The sequence below is a fragment of the Dasypus novemcinctus genome, chromosome 4 (assembly GCF_030445035.2).
Source record: "Dasypus novemcinctus isolate mDasNov1 chromosome 4, mDasNov1.1.hap2, whole genome shotgun sequence".
Taxonomy (NCBI): domain Eukaryota; kingdom Metazoa; phylum Chordata; class Mammalia; order Cingulata; family Dasypodidae; genus Dasypus; species Dasypus novemcinctus.
In genome coordinates this window covers 123,301,090-123,325,489 of record NC_080676.1, presented here as the reverse complement: position 1 = coordinate 123,325,489, position 24,400 = coordinate 123,301,090, and the positions used below count along the sequence as shown (strand labels likewise).

Here is a 24,400-nt window from a genome sequence, read left to right as displayed (position 1 = left end):
ATCATAGTACAAAAATATCCTGCGAAATGTAGTTCATATTTAATCAAAACAAACTGGGATGTGTGCCCCTCTGTAATTCTAAGGAACAGACAGCAAAATATCACCCTAAACTACTATAAGACTGCTAAAGTTTCACTTATAAGAATAGGAACAGGAAAGAAGAGAAATCAATATGCGTCACTGAATTTGAGACTACTGCTTGTGGCCTCTGCAGTCCCCAAGTTTAGGTTTTCTGGCTTTTTTCTACTTTCCTGACAGCTGTATGAAGTTTGGGCACATAATCATCCCTTTTAGCCTGGTAACACGTGCCAGCCACTGGGGTCCTAAGTTCGTACTTTCTCAGAAAGACACCACCTTGACATAGCCATCGTGGTCACCATATCATTTGCTGAAAATGGGCTTGTCACACCTCAGTGGCATGTCCTGCTCATGAACCAGCCAGGGGTAACAGGTGGAGGTCTATTCCCTTGGGAAGCCCAAGGACAGCTTAATCAGAGAGGACTGTGACCCTGGTAACATTGTTAACTTTTGTGTTGGCCACCTAAAAAAGGTGCCATTCCCTGTGTTTGGTATGGTATCTTCTGGGAACACCCAGGTCTGTCAGGACCAAGGTGTGGAGTTTACCAGGATCAAGACCATCCCATTCAATGCTGGTGGGTTGGTCCTTAACATGGATGAGTGTCAGCACTTACCCCAATTTGTTGAACAATGCACCAGAATATTTGACCTACAGCAGGTGTTTGGGCTACTCATCCACTTCCTGCAGGTTCAAGAGCCAGAACTATTTGCTGAAGTCCACAGGCACCACAGAGACAAGTGAGGCAGAATGCAGGGACTGCTTCAGGAGGCTAAATGCAATTCAACAACACCAACTGGTAGCTGCCCACTTACTACCTACAATGTGTACATTAGTCAGTCAAAGGGGTGCTGATGCAAAATAACAGAAACTGGTTGGTTTGTATAAGGGTATTTATTTATGGGTATGAGCTTACAGATACCAGGCCTTAAAGCATAAGTACTTCCCTCGCCAAAATCTATTTGGAGCAAGACAGCTGCCTACATCTGCGAGGTTTCAGGCTTCCTGGGTTGCGGTCACCCCTCGGGCTGAAGTGTGGTTTGCTGGCCTGGCGAGGGGAGCGGCCGCGGTAGGCCTAATTCTGCTGCCCCCATAATAGGGTGGTTGGTCGGGCCCACCGCCACCCCTGAAGGAAGCTCGGCATGGGTGCAGAGTGCCCTCGGGTCTCCCCTTCTCGGCAGCCATGCTTCTGCGGCCGCCCCTCCTCCCAGATGGCGCCACACGATGCCTTGTGGGGCAGCACCCTTCTTCTTCTTTCTCCCTGCACAGGCGCAGGGCGGAAAAATCCAGTCTACCCTTTTCCCTCCCCCCTGGCAGCAGCAACAGCCAGGCGTGGGTGGGAAACTCAAGTCTGCCCTCTACCCCAGCAACAGCAGCCACCAATCTCTAAACCCTGCCCCTTCCCCCAGCAACAGCGACAGCCAACCCCTAATCACCGCCCCTCCCCCGTCCAGTACCGCCCACTGACCTTTCTCCGGCAACCAATCAGAACAGGGCGTGGCTTCGACCAATCAGCCTTCCCCAGCCCCTATAAAACTGTTGCCTCTCCCTCAATAAAGTGGACTTGCGTGTTTACCTTGTCTCCGCGGTAGTTCTTCTGCCATGCGCCCTCCAGTCCTGAGAGCCCCCGACAAGGGCCTGGCCTCCCTTGTCCCCAGTTCATCGCCTGCTTCTCTGGGTGACCCCCTCGTCGCCGGCTTCGCCGGGCGACCCCGTCAGCCGAACCGCGCAACCCCTTGTGAGACCGATCCCTCATCTGCTGCCGGACCGACCCCTCATCCCAAGTGGGACCGACCCCTCGTCCAGAGCTGTACCAACCCCTCGTCCGCAGCCAGACCCCACCTCTACCGACCGAGCAAACGGTCGCACTGGGTTCCTATGTTCCTGGGCCTTGCTTTTCTTTGAGTTCAAGGTTCCTTTCTTCCTGGAGTTGACTTCTCTTTCCTCTGTGTGCTGACTTCCCAGGGTTCCAGCTTAAGTCTTCAGCATCAAACTCCAACATCAACATCAGAAAACCTCAACTCTGTTCTTTGCCATGCCCTAATCATAACTCAATCATGTTCATGCCCAGGTACAGAGCAGATTACAAGCATTATCCAATATCTATTTTTGGAATTCATAACCCTATCAAACTGCTACAATGTGTTTTAAGCAGTACTATCATATATAAATACAAAGTGCTTTCAGCAGTTTATATCCCCACATTAACATATTAGAGTTCTTGTTGCTCCATATCTTCATCAAATATTTCTTTTTTATTCTACTGCTCTATTTTATTATTGCTTATCTTCACAATATTTTAATTAAAATAGCTTTATAAAGCATTTATTCCAGGAAGGAAAAAATAATTACCATTCTAAAATTAAGACAAATGTGTAGCCAGTTGGAATTTGACTCAGAGCTAACAGGCTAAGATTTAAACATAAAGAGACTCTAATTATTCATCGGTCAGAACATATATGATATTTTCCATGAAACTAGAAGATTAGCATGTAAAGACTCAAGAAAGTATAAATGTCCTTAAGAATAAAGTTGAAGAAATTTTAACTCTTGGACAGGCTGCAAAATCTAAGATTTACATTAAGTAATCCTTGCATTAAGTAGATCTCACTATCATTATCACCATCACCTTCAGGCACTTTGGGTTATGTATGATTACATATAATCAGTTCAATAATTATGAATCGTCTGTTAGTTAAGTTTTTATACTAGATATAGTTTCAGTTACTTTGATATTAATTTTCCATTTTAATCTTCAGGTAATCTTTATACTTAAGAGAACTACATTCTTTTTAGCATTGTCTAAAATACCTATCAAGTCATCATAAAGTTGGTGGTGCTATGAGATATTAAGTATCTTATGGGAGCTCAAGAAGCTATATTTCTCTTATTTGCCTGGATTTTTATCAGATATATATCCTTACAACTGAATGACCCAGATAAAGCAGGTTAACTAAACCTGTAGTGAGGAGAAAAATAATTAAGAATAGAGCATACATAAATAGAAACTAGAAAAATAAAAAGTATCAATGAAAACAAAAGTTAGTCTTTAGAAAAGATCAATAAAATAAAATTTGAGAAACCTTTATCTAGACTGACAAAGGAAAAAAGTGGGAGAACACAAATAACTAAAATCAGAAATGAAAGGGGAGCATTATTACTGACCCCACAAGAAGAAAAAGGATTTTAAGAAAATACTTTGGATGGAAAGGATAAATTTCTAGAAATTCATAAATTATCTACACTGACTCAAGAAGAAATAAAAGCCCTCATTAGATGAATAACAAGTAAAGACATTGAGTCAGTATTCAAAAGCCTCCCAACAAAGAAAAATCCAGGAGCACATATCTTCACTGGTGAATTTTACCAAATATTCCAGGAAGAATTAACACCAATATTGCTCAAATTCTTCCAAAAAGTTGAAGAGGAGGGAATACTCCTTAACTTATTCTGAGACCAGCATCATCTTAATATTAAAGCCAGATAAAGAGACCACAAGAAAAGAAAATTAAAGACCACTATTGTATGAACATAAATGAAAATATCCCTCTATAAAATACAAGCAAACTAAATGCAAAAGCAATGAAAACAATTATACACCATGATCAATTGGGATTTGCCTTGAGTATGCAACAGTGGCTTAACAGAATAAATTCAATTATTGTAATATGCCACATTAATAGAACAAAGGAGAAAAACCCCCCACACAACCATTTAAACTGATGCAAAAAAAAAAAAAAGCATTTGACAAAATCCAGCACACTTTCATGATAAATACACATAAAAAAAAAATTGGACTAAGATGAAACGTCCTCAACATGATAAAGGACACATTTAAAAAAACCTACATTCAACATTATATTCAATGGTGAAGACTAAATTTTCCCTCTAAGTTCAGGGAAAAAATAAGGATGCCTGCTGTTGCCATTGTTATTCAATATTGTATTGGAGTTCTAGCCATAGCATTAATCTGGAAAAGATATGAAATGCATCATGATTGGAAAAGAATAAGCAAATAATTCCTTATTTGCAGGTGACATGATTCTGTATATAGAAAATCCTGAAAAATCCATAACAAAGCTACTAGAGCCACTACATGAATTCAACAAAATGGCAGGGTTCTAAATTAAAACATAAAAGTCATTTGTGTATCTACACACTAGTAATGAACAATCTCAAGAGGAAATCAAGAAAAGAAATTCCTTTTACAATATAAACTAAAACAATAAAAAAATCTAGGCATAAATTTAACCAAGCATATAAAGTACTTATAAATAGAAAACTACAAAACATTTTTAAAAGAAATCACAGATTTGCATAAGTGTAACCTCTGGAATGACTCCTGACTGACTTTGGAATCTCTTAGCCATAAAAACTCATTTGTATTTACCATTTCTCCCTTTTGGTCAAGATGTTTTTTCAGATACATCGCTATTGGTGCTTAGGAAAAATCTCTCAGTCAAAGAGGGTCATTCATAGGAGTCATGTCCCACACCAGGGGATAGGTAGTGCATTTGAGCAAAAAGGAGGACTTCAGGAGGTAACTCTTAAGCAGTATATAATACTAAGCTAAGAATTTGTCCTGCATGACATTGCAGTGATGGATATAGGCCATTGTATATTTTGTCATAACTAACAAAATTATGTGGGACAGAGTGTAAACTATAATATAAACTGCAGCTCATGGTCAGTAGCAATGCTTCAATATGAGTTCGTCATTGTAACAAATGTATCACACAAATGAAGGATGTTATTAATGTGGGAAGGTGTTGGTGGATGAGGGAGTGAAGCATATGGTAATCCCTTATATTTTTTATGTCACATTTATGTAAACTAAAGCTTCTTTAAAAATAAAAATTATTAAAATAAAAGATAAAAAAGGACTCACAGAAGGCCTGGATAAATGAAAATTCATCCCATGTTAAGGGACTAGAAGACTAAATATTGTTAAGATGTCAATTCTGGCCAAAGTGATTCAAAGCAATCCCAGTCAAAATTCTGACAGCCTTCTGTGCAAAAGTGGAAAAACCAATCATCAAATTTGTATAATAATGGGTTGCAAATAGCCAAAACTATCTTGAAAATAAAAGTGAACTTGGGAGAATCATACTTGCCAAGTTTAAAATTTATTACAAAACTATATTAATCTAAATAGTATGGTATTGGCACAATGATAAGCATATAGACTAATGGAATCAAACTGAGAGTTCAGACATAAACATTAATATATATGGCCAAGTGATTTTTGAAAGTTTACCAAGTCCAGTCATTAAGAAAAGAATAATCTTGTTAACACATGGTGCTGGGAAAACTGGAATCCACATGGAAAAGAATAAACATTGGCATCTATCTCATACCCTATACAAAAATTAAATCAAAATAGTCCTAAGACAAAAATATAGGAACCAAAACTATAAACTCTTAGAAGACAACATGGGAAACATCTTCAGGGTCTTCTGTTAGGCAATGATTTCTTAGACTTTACACCAAAAGCACAATCAAAATAAATGTGAATTTATCAGAATTTATCAGAATTAAACATTTTTTATGTCAAATGACTTCATTATGAAAGTAAAAAGACAACTTAGAGGATGGGGAAAATATGTGGAAACCACATATCCAATAAGGGTATATAATCCAAATATAGTAAGAAATTCCAACCTAATTTGAAAAATGGGCAAATGCCTTGAATAGACATTTCTCTAATGACAATATACAAATGGCCAATAAGCACATGGAAAGATGTTCAAAATTATTATTCATTAGGGAAATGAAAATCAAAATCGCAATGAGACACCATTTCACATCTAGATAGTTGCTACTATTTTAAAAACTGGAAAATAACAAGTGCTATCAATGTTGTGGATAAGTAGGAACACTTTTTCCTTGTGGATGGGAATGTAACATGGTGCTGGGTGCTGTGAAAAACATTTCAGTGGTTCCTCAGAATGTTAAGTATAGTATTACCATATGACCTGGCAATCCTACTTTTAAGTATATAAAAAAGAATTGAAAACAGGCACTTGAAAAGATATTTACAAATCCACATTCATAGAGGTATCACTCACAATTGCCAAAAGATGGAATTGAACCAAATTTTCACCAGCAAGCAGATGAATGAATAAACAATATGTGGTATATGCATACGATAGAATATTATCCAGCCATTAAAATTAATGAAGTCCCAATACATATAATAGCATGCATAACCTTGAAGACATCACATTGAATGAAATAAAGCAGATGCAAAAGGGCTGTGGCAGTTTGATATTATTCATGAATTCCAAAAAAGATATTGATTATGTTTGTCAACTGGTCTGTTTCTCTAGGCATGATACCCTTTGATTGTGTTACATACTGCTGAGCCGTCTGATTAAATTGTTTTAAGTTTAGGACTTTGATTCAACCACTTCATTAGAGTGCAACTCAGGGTTGAGCCGCATCTCCCTTATGCTGATAAAACAGACTCTCACACAGAAGTAGACACACAGGAGAAGAACACAGAGAAGCAGAAATACCAGGAAAGAGAGAAGGTTTCATTAGACATGGCAGAGGTGCCAAGAAGAGATATGAACCTGATACTCTACAGCTGAGCTTGTGAAGAGACCAGGACAGCTCAGCCTATGCCAGCTTGCAACTGAGATCAGAAGAAGCTGGTATCACAGAGCCTTAAGAGGAAGACGAAGGTTGGACCTTCTCAGATATCACCCGCCATCTTGTTCCAACATGTGACCAATGACTTTGGGTAAGAAAGTACCTCTCATGGTACTTTGAATTGGACTCTTTAGAGCCTTGTGACTGTAAGCTGCTACCCCAAATAAATACCCTCTATACAGGCCAACAGAGTTCTGGTCCTTTACATTAGCATCCCATTGGCTGACTAATACAAGGGCAAATATTTTATGATCTTGCTAATATGAAATAATTAAAATTGGCAAAAAACTAGAATAGAGGTTACCAGAGTTCAGTGTGTGGGTACAAAATGGGGATCTAATGCTTAATTTTTACAAAGTTTTGGTCTGGGTTTATGGAAAATTTTGATAATGGATGGTGGGCATGGTAGGACAACATGGTGAATGTCATTAACACCATGGAATTATATATTTGAAAGTGATTAAAAGTAGTAATTTTAGAATGTATATATGTTCATTGCATAAATTTTTTTAAAAAACCTATAGGAATATATAACACAAATGTGAACCTTAACATAAACTGTAAATTATAATTAGAAGTATATTTATAATAATATTGTTTCATCAATTGAACAAAGGTACCAAACTAATGCAAATTTTTAATAATAGGGAAAACTGTGCATGATGGGGATATATGGGAACTCTTTATTTTCTGCATGATTTACTTATAAACCTGCAACATCTCTACTTAAACAACAAAGTGAAGAAAGAAAAAGAATGGAATATAAATACTGGCAATTTGTAGAGAAAAAAATAAAAGGAAATAAAATAAAAAGAAACTAATCAAAACAAAATGAAAGCAAATACATGTGCTATAAAGAGAACTGAAAAATACTCCTTTCATATGGCAGATCTGAAAGACAGAAATGACACTATTTTTCTTGTGTTAAAGAGCTAAGTAAATCTAATAAGAAATAATTAGCCAATAACGCTGGAGATTTCTAATATTGCTTACTTTAGCCTCAGGCTTAAAAAATTAAAACAGAAAAATAGAGAATAAAAGGACAAATGACTAAGATGGAATAGGGAAAGGGATGGAATAGGGAAAGTGTATACAAATGTACAAATGATGGTTGTCTTAGGTACTTATGGTTTGTATCATCATGAAGCAACAAGACATTTAAAGATGTGGCTAAAATTAAAATGTAATGAAAAAGATTATGATGAAATTTATATTTATGCAGTTTTTTGTGCATATAGCTTAATTGAAAATAAACACATTTTCCAACACTTGGAAAGATTTGGCCCATTGCATTATTTGAAAATTAAAAATTCCTATCATAACAGATAATAGCTTTGGAAGATTCTAGAAAATTAATAATTGTAATCAATCTTTATATTAGCAAGACTTTTGATCTTGTTTCACATGACAAGTTAATAAATATATTGGGAAATGCAAACTGTTCAACTGACCTATTAAATGTAAAACTAATTGTAAAATGAGTGTGTAGGTGGCATATCTAAAACATCATTATCAAGAGTTCAGAGTAAGCATGGAAGACATAAGAAATGTTCTATAGAGACTTGGCCCAGTTTCATTTAACATTTTCAGTTGTGACCCAGATGGCTACATGAAAATGTACCCTTTAAATTAATGATTTAGTATACTAAATCATTATAAAATACTAGAAAAAGTCAGAAACATAGGAAAATGTTTGCTCCAATATAAGCCAATGTTTAACAAATACAAATTAGAAAATAGCTTGGAGTAATATGGCAGTAAAATATTCAATTCCTTTGTGGAATATAAGTTAAAAATATATTGACCCTCTAATAACATGAAAAAAAACCCAGAATATATGTTTGCTAGAATGCAAACGTACATAGTCAACCCTCTATACTCATACTCAATTAAGAATTCAATTTATGAAACACTTTAAAAGCTGAAAGTAACTAAGAAAAGCCCACCAACACTACAAACAAAGTGTGTTTACAAGAATAGTTTTAAAAAGTGGTGATAGAACAGGACTTGAAATAGGCAACAAACAAGAAGAAAATGCTGATTATTTCCTGCCACCATCTAGGTCAAAACAAGATAAACTTAACTGGAAATTTTGATAAAAAAAGAGTTCTGTGACTTAAGTATTAAAGGAAGGAAGATTTGTGCTTTTCAGCTTGGAAACTTCCTAGAGAAACAGCATAATTTGAATTAGAGTCTGGGCCATGCTATGTCTTGAAGTCACTTCTATCTTCGTGACACAGGATAGTTAGATCCTTTTTAATAAAGATCAAACTCCTTTGTGTTGGTTTTCTTTGCCCACCTCTCTTGATAGATGTAAGTAGGCAGAATTCTAACCTAATCCTGATGATCTACAGCCATCTATGATCCCCTCCTCTTGGGTGTTGGGAGAAACTGTTCTTACTTCTAAACAATAGAATATGACAAAGGTGAAGGGATTATGCAGATATCATTAGGTCCATAATCAATTGGCTTTAAATTAATAAAAAGGGTGATTAATCAAGGAAATGAAGATAATGAAAGGTTAACCCTTTAAAAAAGGGTTTATGGAACTGTAGTTGTTGCTGGGGTTTAATGTATACCCAGGAGACCTGAATCTCTGGACTGACCATGTGATAGCCAGGCCCTGAGCCTCAACAGACTTGCAACTCCTACACTCTGGTTTATTGGATTTACCCCACTCAGCTAACATGGAGGCGAAAAAGGTCAACCACCACACCAGGGAGCCAAGAGTACCTACAACTGAAAGCAGGAGAATTGCATCCAGCATCCATGTGGAATCTAAGACCCTCTTGACATAGATGTAGAGTGGACACAACCATTCTAAGGTCCACAAGATGGAGGAATAGAGTATGGATTAGAGTGGATTTAACCGATATTCTATTCATAGACTATTGTGATTATTAATCAAAGAAAATGTGGCACTTGTGTGGAGAAAGTGGCCCTGGTGGCTGCTGGGGGTAGGGAGTAGGAGGAAGAGATGTGATGTGGGGGTGTTTTCTTGGGACTTGGAGTTGTCCTGGTTGGTGCTGCAGGGACAGTTACCGGACATTGTATGTCCTCCCATGGCCCACTGGGTGGATTGTGGGAGAGTGTGGGCTATGATGTGGACCATTGACCATGAGGTGCAGCAGTAGCAGTGCTCAGAGAGGTATTCACCAAATGCAATGAATGTCTCATAATGATTGAGGAAGGTGTTGTTATGGGGGGAGGAGTGGAAAGAGGGGGGTAGGGGTTATATGGGGACTTCATATTTTTTGAATGTAACATTAAAAAAATAAAGACAAAAAAATAAAATAGGATGAAAAAAAATTAAAAAGGATCTAGAATTCAGAGACTCAGAATCTCAAGATTCCATCTCCTACTGCCTTTTGGGAGAGTTTGGGAGTGAACTGTTCCTCATTCAAGCCTCTGATCAAAATGTTGTGCCCAGACAATGCCTTGATTTCAGTCTTGTTAGACCATAATTAGAGGATCCAACTATGCTGTGCCAGGACTCCTGACCAAGGAAACTGGAATAATAAATGTGTGTTGCTTTAGGTTACCAAATCTGTAGTAATTTGTTATGCAGAATAGAAAACTAAGTCTAGTAGATCAGTCTAATGAAAATGTAAGGATTTAAGACAATTAACTTTATATTTCATGAAAAGTGTAGTCTCATTTAGGTTTACCTGACCAAGGAAGTTGGAATCACGTTACACAATTACCCTACCAAGTCAAATCAGAAATAATTTAGAGAAAAGGGTTCTATGCAAGATAGTCATTCTCCAGGTTTTTTAACTCTCCTCGTGCACTTTCAGTTCAGATTTGGTGTTTGGTCTCTCATTTCACCTTTGGGTTTTGTATTTTGGTTCTTTCCTTATTTCTAGATAGGCTTAATTCCATTTTGTGTTTTCCAAGTCTCTCTCTCAGTTGATGGAAGCCCCAAAAAACTGTGTCTTACACTGTCATATTTGTTCAAAAAAAGAAGTCAAACAGAATTTTGCATAAATTTAACAAATCCACTTCACAGTTGAAATTCTGTATGCATATCTCCAGCTATCATTGTCTTCTTGCCCTCTGTCAAATAATTCCAAATCATATAATGATCTCAGCATCTTGTCCTATAAATTGGGGTTTGGCTCCCCCTTTGTACTTTTTGACAGACATATCAATCAGGATAAACTATCACAAGTTGGCATTATGTGAAAATAATCATTTGTAACATCTTTCTTAAATATTTATCATGTATCAATGCAGTGGGGATAAAGTGAGTATTGGGAAGATTTTTTTAATAATAAATTTTGATTGAATAAAATATACTTTATTGGGAAAAAATCACATTTCACCATTTATTTAAGGAGCTGTGTGTAGAAATGTTAATGATTGGTTTTATTATACTCATTTTTTAAAATTTTATTGAAGTATATCATTCATGCATTGGCATACATAAATATCCAGTATATAGTAAAGGTTGTGAACTTACAAAACAAACATCTATATACTGATTAATTGTAAAAAAAAAAAAAAGAAAGTTCATCTTATGTTCATCACAAAAGTAGCTACCTGGCCTGCTCTGTCATCTGACTATGTGTGGAGGTATCTATTTGATAGACTTATCTGAATGTCAGAATTACATAGTGGTAAGGACACAGGTTCTGGATTTCAAACTTCATTTCAGTTTAAACCTTGGTTCCAATACTTACTAGTTCTCCTTCCGTAAAAGAATTGTACTATATCACTCTGTGTCTTAGAGTTATCACCAATATTTTGGGGATAATAATAGTGCTTATCTTTCAAAGAGATTATTGCTTAGATTTGTTAACCTGTGTAGAATGTGTTTACAGAATATTGTAGGCATCTGGTAAATATAATCTATTACTAATATTAATATTATCTAATAATAACTAATACTATAATAATATTAATATTAATATTATTTAATAATAACTATCCTGCTTTGGACTGTAATTATCACAAGCAGATTTACAATGTGGCTTAATGCACACAAATAATCTTAATACAGATACCTTTAAAATCTTAACACTTTGTAGAGTTAGTTATGGTAATCAAACAAGACAACAAAACTTCATGCATTATCTAAAATATGCATTCACTTACATTAAAATTCTCAAGAGTGAAGTTTCCTGAAATTGTGTACATATACTTGTTTAGAAAAAAAAACTTCATTAGAAAATTTAAGAAATTTATGAAGACTGAATGATAATCCAGGCCAACCTCAGGAAAATATTGGAGTCAGAGAGTTCTTTCCTTCCATTCCCCAGCCTCCATCTTCACATTTTGTCCATCAAAAATGAAAAACCTAAGTACTTTAATCTCTTTGCTTTCTAGTGTTCTCCATGACAGAAACAAGTAACCATGATGAACCATTAATTTTGTAGCTTGAGAAATGAATTACATTTTAGTCTAAATAGGATCTATTTGATTGTAGCTTCTATCATACTTGTTCATTTTAATATCTGTGTGTGTGCACTCAATAAAAATACCAGATATTTTTCAGCAGAACAATTTTATTGATAAATATTAAAAAAGCATAAATCCATCCAAAGTGTACAATCAGTGGTATTCAGTATAATCAAATAATTGTGCATTCATCACTTCCATCATTTTTAGAGCATTCTTATTGTGCCACTAATAATAATAATAATAATATTATATAGACATTTTTTTCCTTCAGTTTTTTCAGTGTGAACCTCATGTAACTTCAGGTATTTGGGTTAAGTGCATAGATATTTAGTATAGTTATTTCTTTTTGGTGATGTGCCCCTTTTATTAATATATAATAATTTTCTTCATCCCTTATAACAGTTTTGAATTGAAGGTCTAGTTTATCTGACATTAGTAGAGCTACTCCAGCTCTTTTTTGAGAACTATTTGCATGGAATATCTTTTTCCAAACTTTCGCTTTTTTTAAAAAAGATTTATTTATTTATTTTTTTATTTCTTTACCCTTCCCCCCATTGCCCCCAGTAGTCTGCTCTCTGTCCATTCGCTGAGTGTTCTTCTGGGACTGCTTCTATCCTTATCAGCAGCACCGGGAATCTGTGTTTCTTTCTGTTGTGTCATCTTGTTGTGTCAGCTCTCTGTGTGTGCAGTGCCATTCTTGGGCAGGCTGCACTTTCTTTCATGCTGGGTGGCTCTCTTTACAGGGTGCACTCCTTGTGCATGGGGCTCCCCTATGCGAGGGACACCCCTGCATGGCACGGCACTCCTTGCGCGTATCAGCACTGAGCATGGGCCAGCTCCACACTGGTCAAGGAGGCCCAGGGTTTGAATCGCAGACCTCCCATGTGGTAGGTGGATGCCCTATCCATTGGTCTAAGTTCGCTTTCCCAACCTTTCACTTTTAATCTGGTTGTGTTCTTACATCTGAGGTGAGTCTCTTGTAGACAACGTATAGATGACTTATTTTTTTTATCCATTCTATAAGTTATGCCTTTTGATTTGGGAGTTCAAGACATTAACATTTAATGTAATGTCCATAAAGGCCTTACTTCATCCATTTTGTCTTGATCTGTCTCTTGTCATATTATACTATTGTCTGTTTTTTTACTCTTTAACTTTTTCTTCCTAATAATCTTCATTTCTACACTCTTCTCCAAATCTCTCACCATTGTTTTTTCCTTTCAGTCTGCAGCACTCCCTTTAGTATCTCTTGTAATTCTGGTCTTTTGGTAATATATTCTATCAGTTACTATTTGTCTGTGAATATTTTGAACTCACTCCCATTTTTGAAGTACAGTTTTTGTTGGAAACAAAATTATTGACTGGCAGTTTTTCTCTTTCATTACCTTAAATATAGCATACCATTTTCTTCTCACCTTCATGGTTTCCAATGAGAGCTCAGCACTTAATCTTATCAGGGTTCCCTTGAATGTGATGCTTTGCTCTTGTTGCTTTAAGATCCTTTCTAATCTCTGATATTCTGAATAGTAGGTGTCTCAGGGTAGGTCTATTCAGATTTATTCTTTTTGGTGTGCATTGTCCTTCTTGGATATTGATATTTATGACTTTCATAAAGGTTGGGAAGTTTTTAGTAATTATTTCTTCAAATATTCTTTCTTCCACTTTTCCATTCTCTTCTCTTTCTGGGACACCGATAATGCATGTATTTGTATATTTTGTGGTGTCATACAGTTCCCTGAAACCCTCTTCCATTTCTTCCATTCTCTTTTCCTCCTGTTCTCCTGTCTTTTCTAGTTCAGATGTTCTGTCTTCGAAATCACAAATTCTGTCTTCAAGGAATTCAAATTTGCTCTTATGTGCCTCAAATGTATTTTTAATCTCATCCATCATGTCTTTCATTCCCAAAAGGTTTGGTACTTTTTTTTGCTGGCTTTCAAATTGTTCTTTATGCTCACCCAGTGTCTTCTTAATATTCTTTATCCCTTTGTCATATTTTCTTCAATTCTTTGAATTTATTTAGAAGAGTTGTGTGATTATCACCAATTTTCTTAAATCCTGTATCTCTTCAGAATATTTGGTTTGTTCCTTTGGCTGGGCCATGTCTTCTTGTTTCCTTTTAATATGGCTTGTAATTTTTTGCTGTTGTCTAGACATCTGAATATGTAGGTGAATTTACTCTAATGGTCAATCCTTCTCTCGCCTATTTTTTTTTTTTTTTGTAGCTCTTTGATATTTTGTTCAACTAATTTTAAGTCTTTAAAATTGCTCAACTTAAGTTATCAAAATTAAGCCAGGGACTCACTATAGGGTGCAGATTTTCTCCCATTGTTAGGTAACGAGAGAACCAAAAGCAATTTTTGTCCATGGTGCTTATCAGTGCACCTTTCCACAGAGGTGTTTCTTTCAAACTCCATTTTCCTGTGTTTTGCTCTGGCCAGAGCCAAGATTCAAGATTCAAACCAGGCTCTGCAGGCTGAATTTACCGAAGAAAAGTGTCCCCTCCCTTTTCCCTTGTAACAGCTGAGAGGGAAGAAGATGCCTGTTTGCCTTTTAGTAGATTGCCCTGAGCCAGGGGTTTTAACCCAGCTTAATATCTTCGAGAGTGGGGGAAGGGATCCATTCACTAGGGTTGGTAATTCATATTTTTTGTTTCAAATTCTTCATCTGTCTGTCACTCACCCTCCTGGTAGTTGTGTAGCACTGTCCTCATTTGCCAACACCTGAAACGTATCTCTTGGGCATTTTTTTTTTTTTTTTTACTATTATACAAAAGTTTATTTAACAAAAAATTTAAACAGGCCTTTGGGGAGGGGACATATGGAAGCAACTGATTTCTCTGCCGAACAGGTCATTATACTCGTTCCAAGGCTTCTAACATGATGATACTATTTCCTCGTATTACACCATTCCAATATTGTTCTGTTGCCCACTAGTTGCCATCTACACACACTCATCTATCACAAGATTCATAAAGGGATCAAATCCTCTCAATATTCCTTGGACATGTCTGCCACCATTTAATTTCAATGATAACTTCTTGTGCATAAATTTTTTCAACTCGGGCAGGTGAGCTTTGCTCATGATGTGTACAGCGCGGGCTCAATGTTGTCTTGAAACAGAATTCTCTCTTGGGCATTTTTTGACTCTTTCTCCATTTTTTTTGTGAGAGACTTGAGCCCTACCTGTCTACCCTGCTGCCATCTTCCCACAATTTCCAACCAATATCAGACATTTTAAAGCAAATTTAATTTGAAGGTAGTGGAGAACAATTCTCAGATTAGAATTAATGGTAAAATCCCTTTGGTTTTATCTTATATACTTATTCCTCTGTGGCCTCTTTTTTTAGGTTGCCTGTGTGTTTAAACACATTTTCTGAAATACTCTTTGGTTTGTAAAGCATGACTTACAGAACAAAATGAACAAAACATAACCCTAAAATGAATAGAATGAAACATTTTCACTCCAGTAGCCACTTTTTTCTTTTCCCCTCATAACATCTTTTTTGGCATAATACACACTTTTGAATGAATTGAGATTTCTGGGCTTTTTCTTTTGACATTAAATACTTTCGTTTCCCACTAGAAAAGTAGATTTTATCTATGGATTAACATATATTAGCTACTTCGATATATGTCTTTCAATTAGATCATTTTATCCTAAATTAGACCAGCACTGGAGAGACATAAGCTTCCAGTTTTACACTCATCACCATTTTAGAATCCAGGATTGGAAGTATTTAAATTTAGGGAATGAAAATTGTCTCTTCATGGGGAATCTCTGCATGGAGTACGAATTGAGCAGGTTGGGGGGGGGGGGGGTTGTTACTGTTATAGTCATTTTTTCTGATATATTTTTCTGGATTACATCATTTTGTGATTCTGATTGCTTTAGTTTATAACTTCAGTTGCTATGATACTGTTGCATAAGGCAATATATCTTCTAACCCATATTTAGGGCTGAGAATTTTCATTAAAAATCCATTCCTTATGTGCAAAGTAGCTCAATGTATAGTGTGTGAAAGAATAAAGAGTAATTTAGAAGCAAAGGGATATGTTGTTGTGCAAGGAGTAAAAGACATTTCTGACAAATACATCTCACCGAAAGACTTGGGAAGCTCATAAACTTATATCGTCTGCTAAATGCAACAGGCAGGCTGTTCTCCATAGAATAGTCGGAAGACACACAGCAGAAGGATGTTTTTACATTTGGTTCTATGAAGGGTATAAAAGACCTCTGACTCAAAGACTGAATCATAGGACAAGATATTGTTGAGACATTGAATTTTATCTCTGGAGTACATTTCATCAAAAGAACACACAGCTATATATTATGTGAAAAATATTTAAAACAAAACTATTGATAGACAATTAAAATAAATAAATAACAGACTCAACTCTAAAAGCTTATTTAGAATTTCTATTGTAAAATGGTTTCTTAGGAATATTCTTACAATTGAAAATATCCTTATACAAGTAGAATTTTAATCAAAAAGTAAACAAGAAAATGCATTTGACTTTGTCACCTTATTAAAAGAAATAGTTACAGAAAATGTTTAAAAAGCACTGACTGGCCACAGAATCTCTCATTTTCATAGAAAAAAGTACCATTTTAATGTCATTTAATCATTTTTAAAAATTAATTATAGAGTAGTTAAAACTATAGCCCATGCAAAACAAAACCATGTAATAATGAATTAGAAGCAAACTGCTAAAATTTTGTATGAACCACATGTAAATTTGAATTTGACTTACAAATAAAGGCTTTTAAACAAAGGAGAAGATCTTTGTATTTTATTTCAGCCTACACAGTAATATGTATAATAATATATATGGACCAAAACTAGAGTGAGTAAAATAGAAGAACCATATTGAACTGACAGAATTCTTAATGTTTATTTTAGTACAAAGTAATAGGAAACACTCATATTTTCTTTATTTTGAAATGCCAATTACAAGCTGTGGTGAAAATAACACATTTTAACAAAGTATAGCTTTCATATTTTATTTGGCAATCATAAGTAATCTTTAATGGGAAAACAGAATGTTCATTTTGAAATACATGTTTCAGCATCAAGAATTACTTTGTATAAATAAAAGAATCATATGAAAATATGAGTGTCACTTAAAAAAAACAACCACTTAATTGTGGAATAGCTAACACTATATTTTGAACATAATATATTACATTTGAAAGAATAATTTACCCAAGTGATTTATGTAGGTGCTGCAGAATTTATGACTGTTTATTATTTATCAGAGAAATATGATGTGTTTTTTATCTGAATACAAAGACATGGAAATTTTTTCCCATCTTGCCTACAAATATGATTAATGAGTAGTTTGTTACCTAGAGCAATAGCTTGCATATATCCTTTAGTTTGCTTTTTGAAAAATAAATAAATAAAAAGGTCTCCAAACATATTTACCAAAGACTTTTATTCAACTTTATGTATGTCTAATGCTCTAGGTAAACAGGAAGAAAAATTAATGGCTGATGTCTAAAATTACAAATCCATATCATAAAATAAATATAGTGCTCTTGTTACATTTTTTTAATTTAAAAATACATTCTCAGTGTTTGTGTGTTCTTTTAAAAATGAATCTGTCCTGTCTAAAAAAGTCAATTGATTAGACCATTTTTCTTGTCAAATGAATATTAATGTGGTTTTTGTTTTCTTAATTTTCATTTATACCCCACCCTCAAATCTCATGTAAAGAATAAAAGTACCCCAAGAGATAGGGGTACTTTACAATAATATAATGTGATAATAGAAATCTACAATATTAATCTCCTCCTAGCAGTAAAAAATAAAATGTTTTATAGGCTGCATCCAAACTTATGCAAAGGAAATAAATTGTTTGCCAAGGTTAAACAAAACATTTAAATAACCTAAATGACATTTGATTTTAAAATTATTCATGCATGCAGCATATTGGTGAATGGGTAAAAAATTTTATCTCAATTTTTGGTTTAGATTCAGATATTAATAGTTCTGATTAAATATATCAGTAAATGTTTATGCCTTAAAAACTGACTCTGCAATTATAATTGATTATCAGTTTGTGGGCTTTGGTAAAAATGTTTCTCATCTTTCTTGCAGTCTATAGAGTACAATGTAAAGATTTGGGTTGATGGTCTTGATTTTGAAGAAAGATGAGATGGAACTCAATTTTAAAGCTATCTCCAGAATGAAAAACCTAATCTCTGGAGAGATGTATTGGCTGCAAGTCTGTAAGATAACCCATGTTACTGTATGAATAATGACCACTTACTAGGTTATTACTGACCTAAAGTGGAGGTGAATCCTACTACATGATATCCTATTTTCTTTAAGAATAAGAGCTTGAGAAATTAGGGGGAAAAACAGCATAGCATTCTAATTCTTTTCCATTATGTTCTGTTACTTTATTTTTAAACTTGAACAATTTTCCCAGTCTGTAATCTTAATGTCTAATGAATTGTTAAAAATAACTTTATTTCTTCTCTCTCCAGGTGTTTAATTATCAGAGTATAAGGGTCTTTTGTACTACTATTTTCCTTTTATATTTTATAATGATATTAACCTGCTAGGACAATTATTTTAGGTATTGTCCTCAAAATATATGTAACCTGTTTTAACATTAAATCAGTTTTCCCTCACAATTGTCTGCCTTTCTCCCTGCCCCACGCTTAACACAATTATCTGTCTTTAATATTTTAGCGTAGGTGAAATCTACTGACAGTTAAATTGTAATTCGTGCTACTTGAATTTCAGGTTAGGGTTTTGTCTGTCTGCCTGTTAAGTTTGCCTTTATTGTTGAACTTGGCTGGATATCCTTGCCCTAAGGCAATTTGTGCATACAATTTTATCACAGCACAGTCTATGGAGCCGTGTGGACCCCCAAGATAGTTTCCTTGTATTCATTTCCATGGAATGTTGGATGTGTTCCTACAGCTCTCTATGACCTTTCTCCCTCTGCTGAAGTTTACACAGACTTTTCAGTGTAAGGGAAGACTAGGTCATTTAGTTTCAGCAATTTAATATAAAAATGGCTTTCTATGTTGATAAATGTATTTTTATCTTTTTTCATTTCAAGTTAAAAAGGACCTGGAAGTAAAAGTTAGCAGTTCCTTCTTAGTTAAGATAGGGAGACAAGTTGAAGTAGAGCTAGTAGAACATATGTTTATAAAAAGGCATTCACTCATTCATTCATCCAACCTAAAACAAATTATATTAGATGTCAAGAACTTGGGTAGTCACTGGGACTTTTGACAACTGATTTGAATTTGAACGCACTAATCTTCGATTTCTAAATTTGAAAAATCATAGATAAGATAAATAAAAGGGAAATATAATCAATACCCCTGGACACACATTATGTGCTATATAAATGGTTGTTACTAATGTAGGCTTTTTAGAGTAGTGGTTAAGAAGGCAGATTTCATCATCAGACTGCCTGTTATATTCACTGGCTATATGATCTAAAACAAAATACTCTATAAAATGAAAATATAGTATTGTTTATCTCACAGGATTATTACGAGGTTTCAATGAGTTAATATGTATAGAATATACAGAACATTGTATGGCACAGATGCAGTGTCTTAAATTCCCAGGGCTGCTGTGATAAATACCACCCAAGGGGTTGACTTTAACCACAGGAATTTATCGGTTCATTGTTTCCAAGGTTAGAAGTCCAACATCAAGTTATGGGGAAGGCTTGCTTTCTCCCAGGGCCTGAAACATTCCAGCAATCCTCCCTCACATGGTAATTTCTCTCTCCTTGTGTCTGCTCCTATGATATCCACTGACTTTTTGATTTCTATTGCCTATAGCTGCTTCAGACTATGTTCTGATTGTGTTTGCTTATAAAGACTGGGATCACATGGGTTAAGGCCTCCCCTGTTTCATTTTGGCCTCATCTATGTAGAATCTTTGAAGATTCTATTCACAAATGACTCCAGGCCTTTACAGATGGGTTCACACCTTTTGGATTAATATTTGTGCATGTTTTTGGTAGGGTATATGTTAAACTTTGGGGCATATTGTTAAACATTAGCTGGTAAAGATGTCTGACATTTTGCAGCACTTTTAGAATTGCAAGAAAATGGGTGAAAAATTCAGTATCACAGTTGCACAGAATTGGCCTTTATTAAACTCCTTTTTGTGAAATTTTTATTAAATACTAGTGCCACAAAATGTCAAGTAAAGTTCAAGGAAGAACAAAGAACAAGTTTAATGCAAAACTCAGAGAGACATTTTGAAGCAGTTGTAGAAATATGCTGCCACAATAACGGATTTCTACCTTCATGGCTTACCATATGTTCTACTCTTACATAGGCTCACATTATAATCTAATAGTTTTAGATTGTGCATATTTTCTTTCATCTATGATCAGAAACATTAGAAATATAGTGACATTAATTTTAGGGGCCTTATGCTGTATGTAAGGAATATTTGGATTATTGGGCCTGTTTAAAGTTTTGAGACTTAGAATATTTGGATGGAAAGTTTTAAGTGCTGTTTCTATGTTAACAAATAGCAGTTAATTAATTTAGACTACTGATTGTATGTTGTTATGGCTGGGATTTTCCAGACTCTACCATTCATTTAATTGAACTGTTTCTTTCAATCCCACAACACTTACAATTAGGTTATTGAGAGATAAGGGAAAATAAACAACACATTTAAATGTGTCTTTAAAATTTTTCTAATGTTTCTGCTGCATCTTAATTGCTTTCCTATTGTAACCAAATGGGATTGATATCATGAAAGCCTTCTAGTGTTTCACCTCTGTCCCTCAAAGTCTGTACCTTAAACTACTGCCATTAGTTTTATCTCACCCCAGCCTTGCTTCACCTCTGCGAAAGTCACAGACAAATGCTCAGCAGCCTCTCCCAGCCCTTACCTACTCCCTCTTTTTCTATTGTGTGAAGATGTTTCAATCTGTTTCCATTCCATAGTCAGGGGGAGATGGTATGTCAAATGAAAAGGCCCAACCATATCCTGAAATGGGAAACTGGGAACAAGCAGCTCCGGATGCTTATCAGGCAGGACCTCTCAGTGGCAGGGCCCTCTCCCTGTGTGGTTGATAAATAATTAACACTCAAACAGCACAGGTTTGTCTCTCCTCTCTGACGTGAAGTGGGGTGGGTGAAGTTACCATCCACTGACCCTGATTCAATCAGTTAGCACCCACGGGAGACCAGTGACACTGGGATTTCTTCTCCTGCTCTGTTAGACCATTTGGTATGTGTCACTAATAAAGCAGTTATTTGCTGATGTTTCTGTTGCACCTGAGCTTGGCTTGTGTTCTTGCACCATGTGGTAACTTGCTCCACAGATTTTGGCAGTGAGCAGCATGCATGAGGAAAGATGGTGTGAGTGGATTTTTTGGCTGATCTTTTCATCACTCTTGCATTACTTCTTTTTTTTTAAGATTTATTTTTTATTTCTTTCTTTCCCTTCCCCCCCCCCCCCCCCACCCCAGTTGTCTGTTCTCTGTGTCCATTTGCTGCGTGCTCCTCTGTGACCACTTCTATCCTTATCAGCAGCACGGGGAATCTGTTTCTTTTTGTTGTGTCATCTTGTTGTGTCAGCTCTCCTTGTGTGCGGCGCCATTCCTGGGCAGGCTGCACTATCTTTCACGCCAGGCGACTTGCCTTACAGGACACACTGCTTGCACGTGGGGCTCCCCTATGTGAGGGACACCCCTAGTGGCAGGGCACTCCTTGCCCGCATCAGCACTGCACATGGGCCAGCTCCACATCGGTCAAGGAGGTCCGGAGTTTGAACCGTGGACCTCCCATGTGGTAGGCGGATGCCCTGTCCACTGGGCCAAGTCCGCTTCCCTTGCATTACTTTTATATGGCATACACAGGACCTTTGGCTTTTTGGGAAAAATGGAGGAGTCCCCCTACCCTTCCAACCTGGGAGGAGGTACTGACTCATGGCTGGGGAATCTAGGGTGTGTTGTCTTCATCCTCTGGTGGAAGGTATATTAGCCAGGTTCCTTAAAGAAACAGAACCAGCTGAAGATATCTGTAAATAGTATGAGATTTTATAAAATTGCCTCATGTGACTGTTGGGATGCACAAGTCCAAATACTTGAAGGAAGGGTTTAAACCGGGACTCCAATGAAAGTCCTTGTTGAATTCCACAGGAATGCTGGCTGTCTGAAATAGAGACTGGGATTCTCTCCCTAAATGCTGAACACTTTGTCTTTTAAGGCCTTTAACTGATTGGATGAGACATCATTCATTGCTGATGGCAGTGTCCTCAGTTGATTGTAGATGTAACCAGCTATCTATGTGATCTACTTATTGATAATTAAAGTCCATGAAATGCCCTTGTATTAAAATTAGCCCAGTGCTTGCTTGACCAAGCAAATGTGCACCGTTACCTGGCTGAGTTAACACATTAGCCTAACCATCAGAGTTCACCACCACTTCTCAACATGGCAGCCATGCCATGTTGGCACCTTAGACCATACTTAGTTTCTAAATAAACAGTAACAGATATATACAAATTTATTTTTTTCATCTAACAATACTCAACTCTCCTGTGTATAACCAGAAAAACATGAAATCCCTCCAGAATAGTGCAAGTCCTTGGTTAATACTCACTCTCAAACTTGACATTCTTAAATACTATTATAATAAAACTTATATCATGAGATAAGGGGAAAGGATGGGGAAGAAAACAAAGATGTTCAGCTTATTTATATATAAAACATACTCATAATAAAACAAGGAAGAAGTGTTCATGACCTTATACAGTCCTCGTTTCTGTTGCTTGTCACCATGGTTGAAGTTTGTTTCATCACTACCTTTTCCCACTACCCATTCCATGTACTCGTTACCCTCAGCAAACACCTCAGCCAGCCATGGTTCTTTGCCTAGTCGGGTGACTAGGCATTTGTATTCAGAAAACTACAATGCATTGTGTAGTAGTTTGATATTGTTCATGAATTCCAAAAATAGATATTGGGTGCTGTTTGTGAATTGGTCTTTTCCTCTGGGCATATTAGATTATATTGGATTCAGAGGTTCACTTTTAGTTGATTAAATAATGATTTAAACTGATTGGGCCACTTTGGTAGGATCTTAAAACTGCACAGAGAAAGTGCTTCACAGAGAAGGGAGGTGGGATTTTTGAGCTGGTGTCCCAGGAAGTAAATATACAGGAGAAGAACACAGAGAAGCAGATTATGTGAGGAAACAGAGAAGGTTCCATTAGTACAGCAAAGGCCCCAGAAAGAGAGATGAGCTATTTACCTGGTAGTTTGCAGCTGCAGAGACCATAACCCTGAGCATCTGAGACGGGAGAGAAATGAGCCTTGGGAGAGGGACAAGACTTAAGCCAGTCTACAGCTGATATTGGAAGAAGCTGGGACAACAGAGCCTTCAAAGGAAGAGGGAAGCTAAACCCTTGCAGACATCACCACCATCTAGCATCAGCATGTGGCAACAGACTTTGGTGAGGGAAGTAACTTATACTTTATGGCCTGATAACTGTAAGCTTCTACCTCAAATAAATACCCTTTGTAAAACCCAACAGATTTCTGGTTATTTTGCATCAGCAACCCTTTGGCTGACTAATACATATTGTTAAAACAAATCAAATAAGACCTAACTAAATAAAAAAATATTCTGTGTTTATGGATTGGAAGACTAAATACCTTTAAGATGTCATTTCTACCCAAATGGGTATACAGATTCAATGCAATCCTGATAAAAATTCCACCAGCCTATTTTAAAAAAATGAAAAACACATTTACCAATTTTATTTGAAGGGTAAGGGGTCCTGAAGAGTAAGAAATATTTTAAAAAGGAAGAACAAAGTTGGAGGATTCTCACTGCTAGACTTTAAATTATATTACCTAGCTACAGCATTAAAAACAGCATGGTACTGGAATAAAGGCAGACAAAAGACCAATGGAACCAAATTAATGATTCAGAAACAGATCCACACATCTATGGTCAAGTGACTTTTGACAAGGCTGTCAAGCCCACCCAGCTGGGGCAGAACAGTCTGTTCAAGAAATGGTACTGGTAAAACTGGATATCTATAACCAAAAGAAAGTGAGTGTTCCCTTCTCTAGCACCCTGTACAAAAATTAATTCAAAATGGATCAAAGACCTATATAAAAGGTAGGACTATAAAGCTCCTAGAAGAAAATGTAGGGAAGCATCTTCAAGACCTGGTGGTAGGTGGTGGATTCTTAAACCTTACACTGAAAACACTAACAATAAAGAAAAATGGATAAATAGGACCTCCTCAAACAT

General features: G+C 36.1%; 1 pseudogene; it reads right to left on the bottom strand.

Annotated features, from left to right (window-relative positions):
* Positions 1–223: 223 nt before the first annotated feature.
* On the bottom strand, positions 224–22,963 carry LOC101436141 (phosphatidylethanolamine-binding protein 1 pseudogene; annotated as a pseudogene).
* Between the last annotated feature and the right edge of the window lie 1,437 nt (positions 22,964–24,400).